The 17,578-nt window shown below is 55.1% G+C and overlaps 1 long non-coding RNA gene across 2 annotated transcripts; it reads right to left on the bottom strand.

The window, feature by feature from the left end:
* Window positions 1-6,193: 6,193 nt before the first annotated feature.
* On the bottom strand, window positions 6,194-10,513 carry LOC143402252 (uncharacterized). Of its 2 annotated transcripts, XR_013155493.1 has the most exons (5): window positions 10,018-10,513; window positions 9,845-9,923; window positions 8,742-8,904; window positions 7,269-7,469; window positions 6,194-6,455 (listed from the first exon to the last, which is right to left on the bottom strand). It is a non-coding gene; the product is annotated as an uncharacterized LOC143402252 (long non-coding RNA). The 2 variants fall into 2 exon arrangements; XR_013155492.1 differs by lacking the exon at window positions 6,194-6,455 and having other exon boundaries at window positions 6,912-7,469.
* Between the last annotated feature and the right edge of the window lie 7,065 nt (window positions 10,514-17,578).

Genomic DNA, 17,578 nt, shown 5'->3' with positions numbered 1-17,578 from the left:
GCCTGTTGCACAGAAGCAATGCACTTCCACACTGACTCAGGCGCCGGTCCTTGATGGGGACCCAGGCCCACCATCCCTGCTCTTCCCGGGGTGCAGGGGGCAGCCCAGTGTGTATGCATTCCGTCTTCTCAGCAGCCATTCTGATCAGCACAGAAATCCCTGCAAAGGCAGGAAAGCCCCGCGCCTGAGTGGCTGGGTATCCCCTTCAGCTCTCCTTAGCCTACAGTGATAATCGCACAGATGTAGCTTTATCTAATATAGGTCGTATTCATAGGTGAAATAGAGTATAAATAAGTTCAAAAGATTTCATATATATTTTTTACTCAAAACAAAAAATTTTATTGATTCACATTTCTTTTTAAAGTGTTGTGGGTTTTTGTTTGTTTGTTTTTGTTTTTATGATTCAACATGAAACTGCCATACAAGCCCACAGCCTGCGCTGATGGAACCCAGCTGCCTTCCCCATCTCTGCTCAGACCCATGTTTCAGCTCCACACCTGAGAGAGCACGTGGGCTGCCGGACGTTCCAAGACTCAACTGGCTCCGAAAGAGCTCCCAAACCAGCAGTTACCAAGACCACACTTTATATGACTCGTTTCCATGAGATCCCGACAGGCAGACCTGCAGACGGGCAGGAGGCTCGGAGCTGCCAAGGGCAGGGGGTGGTGGATTGGAGGGGACGTGGTTGGACCTCAATAGTCTGGCTTTTTAAACGGCTCGTGGGCCCTCTCACAGGCTCTGAAGCACGCTGCATCTTCTCAATGGACTGGGCTGACCCTCGGGTCCCCACAAGGAGGGTCGGTGCCATTTCCAGAAGAGGGCTGGGAGTGCTGAGGGCTGTCCCCAGCCACAGAACCCACCAGTGGCAGACCCTGAACCTACCATCTCCACCACTGACCTCACTGTGCCCCGGTGCTGGCCCTGGGTCCCTTCCCTTCCCACCCCGCGGCAAGCAGGGAACAAACACGCACTTACTGTGGGCCTTGCAGCTCCACCTTGGCCTGGCAGGGCTGGCTCGGCCCTGCTTCCACCCAGCTGTCCCAAAGCACTGTCCCCTCCTGCCTCCGGACACCACCTGGCAGATTCTTTGTGCTTCCTGTCACCTTTAGGTGACCCATGCAGGTTTCAAAGTCTGGTTCAATCTTCATGAAAACGTGAGCAGCCATCCCACCCAGGTTCCCTCCTCTGCCCAGCACCTGAGCTGCCCGTGTGGACCTGCAGGACTGATGTGGGCCTGCAGCCATGTGGTGCCAGCAGGGAGGACGGGCTACCGACATCCTCCCCTTCTGATAGACACCCCATGTGTCCAGGAGTCCCAGGTGGGCCTGGTTGAGGATGGCCATACCCCCTCACCACTCAGCAGGCCTCTGAGAAGGATGACCCCTTGAAGGACTTCCCCAGGCTCAGTGAGCCCAGGTCTTCTCTTCCAAGAAGACCAGGGATGGTGCAGGTCCTGGGGCACTCCCTTGGCTCAGGAAGTTCTAGTGTCAGTACTGTCTCTGTGACTGTCCCCTCAGTGAAAACCTCTGCACCATTGTGACCTTCCCAGGGAGACCCGGACCCATTCAAACAGCCCAAGATCACTGGGTCCAGGCCTCTCCGGGGACACCATGCTGACCTCCTTCCAGCCCAATAAGGAAAGAAGGAAAGAAGAAAAGAACATTGGAACCAAGAAAACCCTGGAGGCGGCTTTTCTCCATGACTGAGTGCTGGGCCCCCAGGTGCTCCGTGCAGAGGCCGCGGTACTTAACCCCTGTGCTGCAGAGGCAGAGGCCGGCAGGGGACAGCCCCCAGGCCCTGCCACTTCTTACACACGTCTCCAGACTCCACATGAGGCCTCTTCCCACCCCACTCCCTGCCAGCGCCAGGGGCACTCTGGTCACTCTGACTCTTGAGAAAGTGTCCCTCTCATCCTGGGGTCCTCCAAACCTCAAGCAGCAGGCGTGTGGGGCTCGTCTGCTCTTGCTCAGGTGCATTTCGTGCCCACCCACAGGCCAGCTGTGCACAAGCAGGTCACTGTGCCACCCAAGGGTTGGCAACATTCCTGTGTAAACACAGAGAGACAGAAATAAACACGCGGGCAGCTCTGAGTGGGGACTGAACAGACTTTCAACGTTAAACTGAACCAGGCTGCGTCTCCTCCTAACTGCTCACCCAGCTCCCGTATGCAGGCACAACTGTCCTTGCACACCTGGAAGGACACTGGGGTCACTCACCCTTTGACACTGGCCCTCACACCATTAGGAACCCCAGTACCCCAAGGCCTGGGGCTGTCTGGGCAGAATGAGTCCTCTTGCCCCAAATATGCCTCGTGTGACCAAATGCTCCTGCTCTGGGGACTCAGATAGGCATTCGCGCTGGGACTTTCTGAAAGAGACTGACCTCAGTCGTGCCACGCCCAGCCCAGCCTCTGCCGACAGCCTCTGGCTCCACCAGAGAAAAGAAAACAGAAAGCTGACATTGCTGCACTTCCAAGCCAAGTCCCAGATGAAGAAGCAACGGTTGCATAATAAGGCAGAATTATAGTGGGTGCTGAAAGACAGCCAGGAGCCAGGTGCCTGGCAGGGGGGGCGCCAGGTACTGGACGCTCCGGACACTGCAGCATGTCCGAGTTGCTCCTGGGGGGCTGATCACAGCACTGGCAGCCACGCCCTTCACACCCTCCTTTGAGAACGACCGCATGGCCTGGCGGTCCCCACTTGTGAGGTTTGTGGGGTCCTCTCCCGCCCTTGACAGCACAGGCAGGGCTCACCAAACCCTCCTGCCCTAGGGCTCCTCCTTGCAGAAAAATCCTGCTGAAAAGACCTGGTGGTTTGCCTGTGTGAGGTTTCCATGACTTTAAACGTTAATGAAGGCTGTAGGAAAACAACCAGGTCTTTCCACGTCCATGCTGGTCCCTCTGGGCCCCTCACACCGTCCTGTTGACACAGGCACATGACGAAGGTGTTCCTAGGGGGTTGTGCCAGGGACATCCGTCTCTGGCAAGGCCTGTGCTTCCGTGTGGTCCTGTTGGCCTCTGCAAGCCCAGGTGTGAAACAGAGTGGTGCTGAGACCTGACTGCCTGGGCCTGCCGCAGACCACGGGGCAAACCCAGGGTCAGAGTTAAGGTGAGAGGTCGGAGGTCAGAGGTTGCTCCTCAGAGTCGCCACTTCCTTGTGGCAGTTTGAAAGTCACCCACCCTAACCTGACCGTCACTCTTGGCAACTTTTTGACATATGAAAGTAAATGTCTCGAGAGAGACACAGAGGAGTGCTCTGGGCTCAGGAGGCACTGGCCTGGTAATGGAGGGACGTGGAACCCCGAGGTGTCCTACCAGGGGAGCCTGGGCAGCATGACCCTCCCCACGGCCTGCCCGCTCTGGGCCAGGAAGGCCAGAGCCAAGGGCCTAGCAACACACCAGAGGCAGGAAATGCCAGTCCTTCCTAAACCCTCTGGAGGTACAGACTGCCCTCAGCTGAGTTTCAAGGAAACATCTGACCACACCATCACACCCCCAGCTCACTAAATAATACTGAGCTAAGCTCCAATAATTTCCCCAAACATTCCCCAGTACTTAGGTTTTTGGTTTCTGGAACAGACCACGGCACATCCAGAACATTCCAATGACCAAGGGACATAAAATGCAGACTCTCTTCCAACCAGGCCAGGCCCTGAGAGTGTGACTCTTAGCTTCTTCAATTGTGCAATTTGAGACCTTTAAATAATGAGAACCATTCTTTAAGTTTTTCCTTCCAAAAATGGCGTGGTGGTGGAGAAATGTGCTCCCCACCCAGGGAGGCGGCAGACCAAGGGTGAGGTCAGTGCATGGACTGAGATGCCATCAAGGCCAGCCCTCCTCGAAGGGGCGGCAGGAAGCAATCCATCAGATAACCTTGGAGGTGACGCATCCCACATGAACACAAGGGAAATGATGGAAAGTGTCCTGGTACCTTAATGAACTGGGCTTTCCAAACGCACTTCAGTCCTCACAGGGACCACCAGTCATGGCCCCTCGCATCCACAATCCGCCTCTGACCAAGGTTTGCCAAGCTGGTGGCCTTGCAGCAGGCATGGCAGACAACCAGCGGAGCAGCATGCTTCCAGCTGGCACAGCAAGAGCCTCTGTCACTGAAACTCCCGCCAAGAGCAGAGCCGGGAGGCCTGGGGAGAGGGAGCAGCACAGGGCCACCCACCCCTCCCTCTGCCAGGAAAAAACAGGCCTGTCCGATCTGGTGTCCACTTACCGACTGAGCCACTGACATACCACCGCTGGAGACCACCCTGGAAGAGCCCCCTCTTCACCTGAGTCCCTGGCCCAGGTGAGCCAGATAGCCCCTGTCTACAGCTCATGCAACTAGGAATCCAACCCCAAAAGCTGAGGCACAAGTAGGAGCCCAAGTCAGGTACAGAAACCAGGCCCTGGTATTTTAGGATGCTAGAATTAATCACACAAATTGCCGAAAAGAAGATTCTGTCCCCTCTTCTGAGGCCTCTTTGGGTGACTGACTGGGGTGTTTTCAATGGCAACCTGCTCTCGCCCTCCTTGGTCCTGTACCACGTCCAGCGGCTCCCAGCCCTCAGGGTGCCTGAGCCTTGGGCACATCGGTTCACGGTCCACCTGCTTTGCTCAGGGAAGCTCAGGCGCAGCACATCCCCTCAGAGTGTGGGGTGCTGGAGGCTCCGACAGGCTGAAGACAGGCCCTGTCATGATGCTGTCCAGGACACTCAGGGTGAGGGGACAAGGAGACTCAGTGGGTGCCAGCACTTGGTGGCCGTCCCCGGGAGTCCCGCTGGCGTCATCAAGTGCGTCCTCCTTAGAGGAGGACTAATGCAAAGAAGTCAGAGCCGTGGTCCCCAAGCTGGTGTGTGTCCTGAGCCCAGCCACACGGGAGGGCACCACTCCCTGGTGGCACCTGGAGTATCCTGGCTCACCAACCGCAGGGCTTCAGCCACCCCGACTTGTGCAAGTGTAGTTAGTCAGCCCAGCCGCATGAGCCAGAGCCTGAGATCCTTAGGATTCCCTCTGCAGGACACGTGGGAGTGGTAGCCAGCAGGCCCTACTCGGAATGGCACTTCTTATCCTCCAGTGGTGGCCATTCAGGCAGCGAGAGCGGGAGGTTACCTGGCATGCCGGAACCAGTCCCTGTCCTTGATTCTCACCTGAAGGGGCTTCTCCACAGAGCAATTAACATTTTCCACAGCTTTTTCCAGTTTGTGCCTTGTTTGATGGACTTAAGGCTTTAAAAAGAATTCTCTGGAGGGTAAAATTATGCTCGAAGCCACGGTGGGCTCACCACTGCCCCTGGAGAGCTGGCTGCCCTCACCACAGGCAGGGTGTGTCCTCAGAAGCAGGGACACCAGGAGTGACAATTAAGAAGGCAGGTGTATGTGTGGCAGGACGCTGGTATTGAGGTTCCACTGCCGGAGAAAAGACAGCACCTCGTTCCTGTTCTCACCAGAGCAGTGGAACAAGAAGCCACGCTGCCGGGCGGGACTCAGGGAGTTCTCTGGAATGTCCTGCGAGTCTGAGCAGCTCACCCTAACTCTTCCCGCTGCTGGCCCTTGTCTTCAGCGGCTTTCACAGGGAGTGTGCAGAGGCCAGGGCCGTCCAGCAGGAGCAAATCCTCCCCCGTGCTCCTCCAGGCACGATGCGACTTCAGTGGTCAGGGCGGGCAGGGATGGGGCAAAGGGGCCACTGGGAGCTGGATGTCAGCTGCTGCCTCTGACCCACACCACAGGGAAGCTCTGCTGCCAGATGTCTGTGGACCTGGGCTGGGCCGGGGGAGGAGCAGGCTGGGAGGAAGGGAAAGCGGCCTCCGGAAGCTCTGGGCACCATCGGCGACTCACGGGCAAGACCACATGGCCCTGCCTCTTCTACACTCAGCTTTTCACCAGCAGTGAAAGGTGGTCGATGCTTCTGCCTGCTCGGGCACAAATGCACCTGGGGATGCCACCAGAGCCTCATCTGGGTTACGGGCATCGCCAGACCAGCCTCGGTGGAGGACCTCAGGCATGGCAGAGCCTGGGTGAGCTTGAGGGGCACCCCTGCAGGTCAGAGAGAGCGGCATGGCCTCTGGGGGCTCTCCCTAAGCCCAAGGACTCCACGCTGACAGCCCAGAAGCAGCTATTGCCCAAGCCACAGTCAGTCCTAGAGATCACGGAGCTCATCTCAGAACTGAGGCTCCGAATCCTGCTCCACCAGCGCTCAGCCAGCAGTGCTCTCAGTGGGTGTCTGTCATGGGCCCCGCACCCACCCATGCTTCCTGTGACCCTCACCACCACCCAAAGGAGGAGGGACCCCTCTCTGCTGAAAAGCAGCCTGGGGCTCAGAGAGGTTTAGCAGCCCACCTGATGTTCAGAGCTGGTCAGTGGCCAGGTTGAGTTTAACTGGAGTCCTCTGTCCTGCAAGGCCAGACTCAGCACGGCCCATCACTGGTCCTCAGATGGGGTCTTCAAACAGCCCCCAGGGCAATGAGCTAAAAGACAATGTGTGTGTGTGTGTGCGTGTGTGTGTGTGTGTGTGTGTGAGAGAGAGAGAGAGAGAGAGAGAGAGAGAGAGAGAGAGAGATTTCACTGGCAATTTCTTAAATTATTGATTATAAAGATGAAATCATCTTTTGATGTGAACATTTGAAAGACATTTCCATATACTAAGACTTCAACTTTTAAAGTCAGTGTTGCTCACAAGGAGACCATTTAACAGGATTCTTCCATGGCTCAGGCTGAGTCAGGGCGCTGTGTCACCTGTCTGAGAGACAGCGCTGGACTCTGCTGTGAGGGTGAGTACTCCTGCCTAAGGAGCAGGACTGACGCCTTGAGCACTTTGCAGACTCTGTCCCACCTCACAGGACACTCTGCAGAGCAAACAAGTTCTGGCATTTCCCACCCAGTCTCCTTACCAGGAAGATGGTCCAGCCATGATGGGAGGCAGCCTTGGGTAGAAAGCTGGACAATCAGAAACCGAGACCATTTGACGACAACCCCGGGGCAGCTTGCTGGGCTGCCCAACTGTCAGTGCCCATGTGTAAATTCCAGAGGGCAAAAGTGTCGTTCCGGAAGCCCTGGGACTTTGGATGGTTCTGCCCCTCACCTCAGCACTGAGAAGCTGGAGGCCTGTCTGACCCATTCCTAAGGCTCCGTCTGGGCTCTGTGGGATTCTGCGCTTGGGGACCAACCCGTGTCCCTCCCTGCCTGAGGCCGATGGCTAACTTAGGTGCAGCTGCTTCCAGAGCCAACAGAGTAACTCGGGGACAATAGCGCTGCATGCGTTTGCAGATTTCTTTACTTACACGGGAGTCAGAGGGCCCAGCCGACCGAGAGAGGAATGTCACAGTGACGGCTTTGTGACATTTTCACCAAGTTGAGGAGGGCCCGGGTGGGGCCTTCTGTTGCTTCAGACATCGCACCACACCTCCAGGGTCACTCTGGCTCCTGAAGACCTGAGTGACAGGCAGGCCCTGGGGCCTGCGCTTCCCAGCGCCTGTCACCTGCTGTGGAGGAGGCGACTGTGTTGGAGCCGCATGGCTTTCCTGCGAGATCAGCACAGGGTGCAAAGCTGTCGGCAGGCCCTGGGGCGGGGTGGCCCCGCACTGAGGGAAGTGGAGAGTCAGCCTGTGGAGGGTAGCAGGGCAGAGGGCCGCCCCTGGGAGCAGCCCTGCTCGGGAGCCTGAGGGCCGCAGAGTGAGGGCAGGCCCACGAGCCCCCAGGTCTGGGGCAAAGGCTGCAGGCGCCAGAGGCTCTGGTTCTGAGGACCCTTCAGAGCTGTGAGCGACAGAGATGTCTGGGGTTTCAGTCAGTCAGACTGGTGCGCCCGAAGAGAGCTAGCTTACAGACTCCAAGTGAGAGGACGAGCCAAGGTCAGGGTCTGGATATGAGGCGCCCCCTGAAAAGATCAGGGCCGCTCCGAGGGGCAACGACTAGACCGCGAGGGCTGGACCGCAGCAGCAGATGATCCATCTGGTGGATCAGTCATTCAAGTGGCTCGTGGGCAGTGACTGCAGGAGGTGCGGCATGGCCGGGGGAAGCCATCACCGAGCAGGGGGCGGGGTATCCTTAGGGACCCTACCTTGGCTCTGGCTCCACAGTCTCTCTCTGCTTCCTCTCTGCCATGACCTAAGCTGCTTGCCTCCACCACCCTCTTCCACCATGATGTTCACCTCGAGCCCCAGGGACTGGAGCTGGCTGTCCATGGACTGAGACCGCTGAGACCATGAGCCCAAAATGACTTTCCCTCTAGGCTGTTCTTGTCAGGTATTTCTGTCACAGCAACTTAAAGCTGACTAACACAGTCGTAAGGTCACCAACTCGTCTCACAGAAGGACAAACAGGTGGGCATCCTTCTGTCATATCCAGCAAGCACTTAAATCAGGCACAAGAGAGACACATGGCCCTGCCTTCCCTACGTGCCACAAAGCCCAAGTGGGTAGAGTTGAAAAGCGCCTAATTGCGTCTCCTTAGGCACCTGTTTATTTGTAGATCATTAGCCCTGGAGCAGCAATGGCTTCTGAGGCCTTCTAAGCTACTCCTTATTCAGGCTAAATCTAACTCGTGGGACACGGTTGAGACCCATCTGCAGTAAGAACCAAGAGCAAGATGTCTCAGCCATTCACCCCTCAGTAGGCACACGGAAACCTGGAACTTTTGCCACCAATGCAGGATGTTTTTAGGGACTTAAGCCAGGAGTACACCATATTCTCCCCTGAGAATTTCCATGCACAGCTGAAGAAGCAGGTTGCCGTGTCATGACTCCAGCAAGTTCTTACCTGAAGCTTGTAGCAGATTTGGAGAGGTCTTAGTCAGCTCCTCACTGCTACGACCCAAAGTCCTGACAAGAAGAGCTACAGAAGGAAAAGTTGACCTGGGGCTCATGGTTCAGGTGTTCAGACAGCTGGCTCCATTCCTGGGCTCAGGGTGAGGCAGGACATCCTGGCAGAAGAGTGTCGCGGAGGGAAGTGGCTCAGGACATGATCAGGAAGCAGAGAGAGACTAGGTTCAGCTCCCAAATATGTATTCCCAAGGGTCACCCCCAGTGACCCACCTCCTGCAGCCTGCAGTCACCACTCAGCTAATCCCATCAGGGATCCTTTCACCGACTGGGTTAAGTCTCTCAGAACCCAAGCCTAACCTTCCATCGTCTCACACGTGAGTTTGGGGGACACCTCACATCTAAGGACTCTAGACGGAGACTCTTGACTTCATCTCACGCAAACTCCCTCTGGCAATCAGTAAGGCTGATGCACCGTCCCCTGGCTCTGAGGGCAGCCGTTAATCCCCAAGAATTTCCATAACACTGACAGGGGCGCGTGTCCTTGTAACTCAAAGGCTCTCTGTGAGACAACCTGGAATAGCTAGACGGGGGTGTCCAGGGGACACAGCACCAGTGGTCGCCATGTGGCTACAGCTGCCCACCGCCTTATCTGAGCTGCCCTTCCCCACGGTAGCTCCAGTGGCCACAGGAGACTCCTGGGCCCACACTGTGCATCAGCTTTGCTCCTCCTCTGCCTGGCACAACCCCACCCCTCTCACCCTGAGAAGCCCCCACTCATTTCCAGTTCTCATGTCACCACTTGTGCGTGGGCTCCCCTAGTTCTCCCCCCAGCCTGAGCTGTACCCAAACCTTCCCATCCCAACAGGATCCCTGTGCTCCCTGTCCTGTCTCCCACCCGCTTGCACACCCTCCACGGAGTGTCCTTTGGCCTCCTCCTCTGTCCCCCTCCACGTGGTTGGGCAGCCACTCAAGCCCAGGGCTCCAGTGATGCACGTCCCTGAGCTGTGGAACAGTAGGTACTGAGAGCCACTGCCGGGACTTCAGGAGGCATGGGCTGCATGTAGGGTGACCAAAGTCCCCCAGAGTCCTGTCACTTACCTTGGCTAAGAGGAAAGAGACCGTGAAGAGTGACTGGCTCCTCCACCCAGCAGGGACCTGGGTCCTGATGGTGGCACTCCTACACGGGACACAGTGCCGCGGTCTGAGCTAAGCCACGCTTCCTTCACACCATGCTCTCCAGATCCCCCGGGTACTTAGGAGCGTGAGCTGACCTGAGTCCACTCCAGGGACCTTCACTGTGCCACTGTCCTGGGAAAGCCGTGCTCAAAGCCCAGTGATCACTGTCCCAAGAGGTGTTAGTCAGCTCTTTGTCACTGCGACCCAAGGACCTGACAAGAGCAAGTATTAAAGGAACAGTTCATTTTGGCTCATGGTTTCAGAGTTTCAGTCCACGGATGGGCGACTCCACTGCTCTGGGCTGGAGGTGAGGTGGAACATCATGGCGGAAAGCAGCTCAGGACATGGAAGCCATGAAGCAGAGGGGCCCAGGGGAAGGGCACAAGGGAGACGCACCCTTCCAGGGCACAGCCCGGGGCCACCACCTCCAGCCAGTCCACCTGCCTTCAGCACCACCCGGCTCAAGCCGGGATGGAGGACAGGTCACAGCTCTCACCGTCTAGTCACGTTACCTGCTGCATCAACAGGAGCTTCTCCCAGACGGCTCAGGCCCTAACCACACACCAGGATCACAGCCAGTTTCCACAGGTAGGAGAATTCACCACTTGTGGTGGGAACGCGGCAAGTAGAGGAAGCACCCACTCTGGAGGGAGGTGCAGGGGGTGGCTCAGTCCCTGAGGGAAGGCGGGGGGGGGGTGCTGGGCAAAGCCTCTGGGGCCTGCTGTGAGCTGCAGAGGGGCCTTTCTCATAGCAGGGTGTGCTGCTTTTCAGGGATCTACTGGAAAGCTCCACGGACCTACGAGTGATGGGACTCCGTCCCAAGAGACCAGACCCAACAGCTCCCAAGGCAACAGTGGGGGGGCCTCTGGCCGGCAGCTGGCAGCCTCCGTGTCTCTGAGAGTCCTCTGTGTTGGTCATCACATCCTGGGTGGAGGCCAGGACCCTGCCCAATGGCCGGGCAGGCGGGGCGAGCGTGACTTCCCTGCCCTAACTTCTGGGTAGGACGAAGGCTTATTAGATTAGCACTGGGACATTTCACTGGCTCCAGAGAAGGAGTAGCCCACCTGCCTTGAGGTTTCTACACTTTTACTGTTATTTCAGAATAATTTGGAAGAAATATCTCCGTGTGAATACTCTACGTTCGTCGGCCAAAGAGGAGAGGCGACCATAACTTCAGCAGACTTCCTGTGGATTTCCCCTGTAACTCACTGAGGCGGCCCGGGAGCCGTGTTGTCCTCTGTGCAAGAAAGTGCTCCATGTAGCATCCCGGGCAATGGTGCTCACTAGAGCAGGACGCGGGCCGAGACCCTCAGGGACCTGGCAGAGAGCCTGTGCCCACAGCAGCCCCCAGGAGGAGCCTCCTCACCTGCAGCTCAGGCCAGGGCACGTGTGCAGGCCGGGGCTGCCCCCTGCTGGACGCTGGACAAAACAAGCCGAAGCAGAACAAAACCAGGCGGGCCCTGAGGAGGCAGTCCCTGTGGCACAAACAGGGACCCCACAGCCTTTGGGGTTTTGTCTCATTCTGCTCCGGTTCCTTGTTGGCGTGAGAGCACCTCCTGTGCCTGGTACCCGCACTGCATGGTTTTACGGGCTGCAGTGCTGCAAGAGCAGGCCCCACCGCTAGATCTCCAGAGCCTACTCTCCCTGCCTCTCTGAAGCCCAGGCTGCAGGTCGCAGTGTCCCCGCCAGGCCAGGAGCCAGCCTCAGCTCCTGGATCAGCCTGAAGGACTCCTGAGACTCCCTGAGCACTCATCCTCACTGAGGTGACGTCTGCCGGGCGTCCGTGCTGCACTGGGGTCGGATCCAGGGCGTCTTGATGCTGATGAGGTCCATCCGGGCTCCCAGGTGTTTCTTATCCTTCACCTGCAGGTGCACACCTGGGCTGCCCCTCCATCTACGTGAACGCGGGGGATGAGCGTGAAGTGCTAGCAGCTTTCCGTTCCGATTCTTCCAGGCAGACTGCAGCCCTTGAACGCTGCTCACAGGAGGCAAAGCAGTGTGCACGCACACAACCTAGTCCCGTCAGTCTCCCTCCCAATCCGCCCTTTTCCTCCCCTGCCCTCCCCTGAGCCTTCTCTACTGATCTCCCTCTCTATCATTATGTTTAAAACAGTACGTTGTAACGGTGCACACAACGGGTCCACTGGGGCACACTCACCCAGGCTGAATGTGGGACCGTTGGTTCCCCGGCACTCCAGGTCCTCCCCTCCCTCCCCCAGTCCCCTTGAGCTCTACTCTTATCAGTCTCCCTTCTGTTTTCATGAGATCCCCCTTTTCAATTTCTCTCTCTCTCTCTGTCTCTCTCTCTCTCTCTGTCTCTCTCTCTCTGTCTCTCTCTCTCTCTCTCCCTGTCTCTCTAGCTTCCATACAATGAGAGAAAATGTCTGACCTTTGACTTTCTCAGCCTGACTCATTTCAGGTAGCATGCTCTTCTCCAGTTCCATCCATTTATCAGCAAATGCTGTGATTTCTATTTGATGGCTGAGGAAAGCTCCACTGTGTGTACATATATCCCATTTCTTTATCCATTTGTGTTTCTATACGTTTGTCTATGGATACCTGGGCTTGCTCCATAATCTGTTATTGTGGATTGTTCTGATACAGACATTATAGTGGCTGTTATCTCTATAGTATGCCGATTTTAGTTCTTTTGGATAAGTACTGAGGTGTGGAATAGCTTGGTGCCACCAACAACGTAGGTGGGTACCTTCTTCCCCATTTCTCCATCATCATTTATTGTCATTTGTATTCTTTATGACTGCCATTCTGGCTAGAGTGAGATAAAAATCTCAGTGTAGTTTTTCATTTGCATTTTCCTAATTGCTAGGGATGCTGAACTTTCCATTTATTTATTTATTTATTTATTTATTTATTTGCATGTCTCTTGCCCATTTGTACGTCTTCTTGTATGTGAGAAGCTCTGTTTAGTCCTCTTGCCCATTTATTGGTTGGATTGTTGGTTTTGTGTGTTGCTTTTTGAGCCACCCATGTAGTCTGGAAGGGCAGTGGGCAAAGAGCTTCTCTATTCTGGGCTTTCTTGTGCTCTTGGTCCCTTGGCTGTGCAGGAGGTTTTTATTTGATGCTGTCCTACTTATTGATTCTTGGGGGTTTTTTCCTTGAGCTTCAGGGGTCTTATTAATAAGTTGGTTCCTGGGCCCATCACTTTCTTTTAGCACTCTCAGTGTTTCTGGTCTGATCCTAAGTCTTTGGTCCACTTTGAGTTGGCTTTTTGCAGGTGAGAAGTTGGGATCCCCTCATTTTCCTGCATGTGGATGCCCAGCTTTCCCAGCACTGTTTGTTAAAAGGGTGTCTTTTCTCCAGCGTATGTTTTTGGCCCTTTGTTGAATGTCAAGGGCTGGACCAGTGTGAGTGTGCTCTGTCTTCTACTCCATTCCACTGACTCACGTCTGTTTTGGTGTCGGGCCATGCTGGTTCTGTCACTGTGCTCTCGGTCACAGTCTGAGATCGGGTGTTGAGACGCCTCCTGCCTCGCCACCCACCTCAGGATGGCTCCGCTGTTCTGGGTCTTTTCAGTCTTCCTTGTCAACTTTAGGACTGTTTATCAAGTTCTGTGCAGACGGTCGTGGGCGCTTTGATGGGAACTGCGTGTTGGTTTTGGTAGTATGGCACACTGACACTCATCCTGCACGGGAGGGGAGGTCTTTCCAACTTTTTCAATTTCTTTTTCAGGGTTCTCTTATTTTAAGGATAGACTACTTCACCTCCTTGGTTAGATTTATTACTTTGCTATTGTGGTTGCTTTGGGGGGTTATAATGAATGGGATGATTTTCCTGATTTCGTTCTCAGCAGAATTACTCTGGGAGTATAGAAAATGTATTGATTCAGGGGTGTTGACCTTGTATCTTGCTACACTGCTGGACTCATCTATCAGCTCTGAAAGACTTCCAGTGAGATATTTTTGGGTCTTCTAGATACAGGATCATGTCATCAGAGATGATTTGACTTCTTTTTCTATTATTTCACTTTTATCGCCCTCTCTTGCCTGATTGCTGTGGTTAGAGTTTACAGAACTTTGTTGAATGGAAGTGGTGAGAGTGGGCATCCTTGCCTTGCTCCTGATCCTAGAGGAAATGCTTTCAGTTTTCTCTGTTCAGTATATGTTGGCTTTGGCTTTGACGTACAGACCATTATAATGTTGACCTAAGTTTCTTCTATCCCCAGTTTCTCAGCATTTTTAACATGAGTGGGTGCTGGATGTTGTTGAAGGCTTCTTCTGAACCGATGGAAATGATCATTTGATTTTCCTCAATTCTATTTATGTGGTGAATGATCTTTACTGATGCATGTTGAAACAACCTTGCATCCCTGGGATGAAACCAACTTGATCAAAGAGTATGATCTTCTTAGTGTGTTTCTGAATATGGTCTGAAATGCCTTCCTGGGGATATCTTTCCTTGAGGTGCCTCGCCTGGTTTGGGTATCAGGAGGATATCGGCCTCATAATGTTAGACACACTCACCTGCCCAAACCCAAAGGATGGACTGAGAGACACAAGGGTCACAAATCAAGGCTTTTTACTGCCAATCTTGCGAGACTGGGCGTCTGGGGAGCAGGCACACCCACAGCAGGAACAATCGATTTCATTCCCTGAGTGCCCGGTCCCTCCCTGGTTCCCCATGGGTCAGTGCCATGGGACGTGCGTCTTCCTGACTGCTGGGTCTATCTTTGTTGGCGGCCGTCCTTCCCCCTCCCCTCCTGCCCTCCAGGGCTGGGCTCTCCTGCCCTCCAGGGTGACTGCTTGTGACTTTCCACTCTACTTCTCCTCCTTTTCTTGCATCCCTTTGTGTTTACGCCTAAATACTGTATTCTGAAGGTGGACCCTGCACTTTATAGTTCCCACAATAGGATGAAATCGGGAGTGTTCCCTCCCTTTCTGTTTCGTGGAATAATTTGAGGACTGGCGTTAGTTCTTCTTCAAAGTTCTAGTAGGCACAGCTGAGGATCCATCTGGTCCTGGGCTGCCAGGCCAGTGGAGGGGCAGACCCAAGGGACCCTCCTGGTTCCCTCCATCTCCTGTGGATTGAAGTGGCCACTGGTCTAGGGTGAAGATGAGCCCCAACTCTGGGGCAGGCACTGTGACGCCAGGTGCTGCTGTGGCCCTATCTCAGGCATGTCCTGTGGCCACCCTGTGATGACAAGTGAGCAAGAAGCCTCAGCCCTCCCAGGACAGATGTGGCAAGGAACGATGGCCACCAAGTCCACTTACTGACCTCGACCCTTGTGCCCTCGACCCCCCCCCCCCCGTAGAGGAAGAGTGGGCAGGAGCATTCTCCACTGGGCAGTTTCCATTGCAGGAGTTGAAGGGGTGGGTTGAAGGATCCATTTTCTAACCCAGAACATTTCCTGAGACGTCAGAGATGTCCCTGGAGACTGTTCCTAATTCACACTACAAACCTTCACCAGGAACATTCAGGTCTCCCTGTGCCCCTGGGGGTTGCTGAGCTTTACTGGGGTTCACCATGCAATATCCCTTGCTCCCAGGATTTGGCCCCTGTACCTCACATGACCAGACCTCACACCACGGCTCACACCACACCACACCCAGGCCTGCTGGGAGGAAGCAGGATGGAAAGACACTGAATTTTTGTTAAGCATCTGACTTCTACAGAGGGCGTGCTCACGGGCTGGGACCCTCGGCAGAGCCATAGAAAGGTCCTCTTCAAGCATGAGTGTTGCTCACATCGGGGTGCGTTCTCTCATGACAGCCAAGGGGACTCTGGGAGGGGGCAGCCTGAGGACCCCCACCATGATTCTCAGGTCCAGCAAGCACCGCTGTGCATGGACATGTGTATGCCCAGGAGTCAGGGGCCTAGCTGGGGCTGCCAGGCCTGAGATTGTCAACACTACAAGAGAAAATGAGACAGTGGAGGAGCAGATTTCCAAAGAAGAAAGATGAGTAACAGTGGAAGTGTCTGAGTCTCCCCCTTAGAGGGGAACAAGCCAAAACAGGAGTCTGCCCTCGGCCTGGCCTCCTATCTTGCCCCAGGGTTTAGGATCACCTTGCTCAGTGCTGCTGAGAAGGTGGGGTACAGGTTGTCACGTCTGGGGAGGGTGGTCCAGAAATATGCATGAATGATGCAAAGACGGGCAGAACTCTGACCTGGGCTTCCGTTTCTGAGACTGTAGCCCAAGAACCAGCAGCACAGCATAGGAAGTGTGGAATGCAAAGTGCTGGTGACAGGGGTAGGGGACAAGGTACCAGCCACCACCACACGTCTAGCGGCAGAGTTGATAACTTGTGCTTGCTCATGGTATGGGTGTCGTCGTGCTGCCCAGTGACAAGCAGCTGTGGAGTCATGAGACACACACACACACACACACACACGGCTGTGGCACACTGGCATATGTGCAAAGGAACACAGATCTGGAAGGATCCACAGGACATCCGTTCCCACTGGTACTGAGCACATTTGAGGGGCTTGGGGGGTGGCTCGTGTTGTCTGTGAATAATTGTGTTAGAATATTTTGGAATATTCTTGGTTTTTGAGTCATGTTTCTATTTTGAGCACATTTGTATGAATGCAAAGGTTTTAAAAGAGAAATACTTATCTTGAAAATCTGTTGACAAACACAAGGTAGCAAAGGAATTTAAGTGGAAAATGCCTCTGCTTGCCTGCCAAGCCCAGTTTCACAGACCCCCATCTGGCCTGCTTCCCACCCCGGAGGTCTGTCACCATCTCTGGGATCAACCACCTCTAAGCCAAGAGCCATGCACCGGAGACTGCTGTCGGGCGGACTCCCAGACCCTTTCCCGTTTCCATGGGACTGAGTCTTGCTAAGTTCTGGGGATGGCCTCGAATTTGTGACCCTCCTGCCTCAGCCTTCAGAGTCACTGGGATGACAGACCTGCGGCACCACACCCAGCTCAGTGGAGATCTTTACTTCACCCCCTGGAAGGTCGGGGTCCAGAGCTGCCTGGAGTCTTCCCGCTGCATTACAGGCTCTGAAGTCTGAGCAGAGACACGTCTGTGTGCAGCACCCAGTGTCCCTGCACCTCACTGATCCCAGGAGAGCTCAGGCACCCTCCCGGGCGAAGGTCTCTCCCCTTTCACACAATCTGTGCCCCCTGTGCCACCCCAGCTCTGAGACAGGTCACAGGTGAAGTGACGGCGAAACCAGACCTGGCTGTGAGAGGAAACTGCAGACACCCTAAGAAACCAGGGCCTGCAAGGGTCAGCTCTCCTCCGCCCAGCCTTCCTCCAGGGGCCTAAATGACTGCCCCTGGAGTCTGCCTTCTCCCTCTTGATATGCAAACAGCCCTGGGCCAGGCCTCCAGGTCTAAGGAGCCTGTGGAAGGGGCCCTTCTGCTGTCTCTGGGAGTGCTCTATGTTGGGGGCCCCACAAGGCCTTCAGCCACACAGACTGGGAACTTTTTAAAAAGACAAAAGCCCCAGTGACAGGACGGGTCCAAGATGACGCCAAATGACCTATAAATGTTGTGAGAGCCTGGTCAGGGCTCAGAGCTGGAGTCTGCTCTCCTCCGGGCCTGCTGGAGGGAAACAGAGTCTGGATTCTCCTCTCCCAGCGCTGCTGGTGTTTCTCTGCCGTCTGTTTCCTGCAATGTTTTGGTTCCCTGACCGGAAGTGACAATCACCCTGGCCCCTTGCGCCACTGGTGTCGCTGGCTGCTTATGC

The sequence above is a fragment of the Callospermophilus lateralis genome, chromosome 6 (genome assembly GCF_048772815.1).
Source record: "Callospermophilus lateralis isolate mCalLat2 chromosome 6, mCalLat2.hap1, whole genome shotgun sequence".
Lineage (NCBI taxonomy): Eukaryota > Metazoa > Chordata > Mammalia > Rodentia > Sciuridae > Callospermophilus > Callospermophilus lateralis.
Note: the sequence above shows the minus strand (reverse complement) of the source record. Positions and strands in the feature narration are given on the sequence as shown.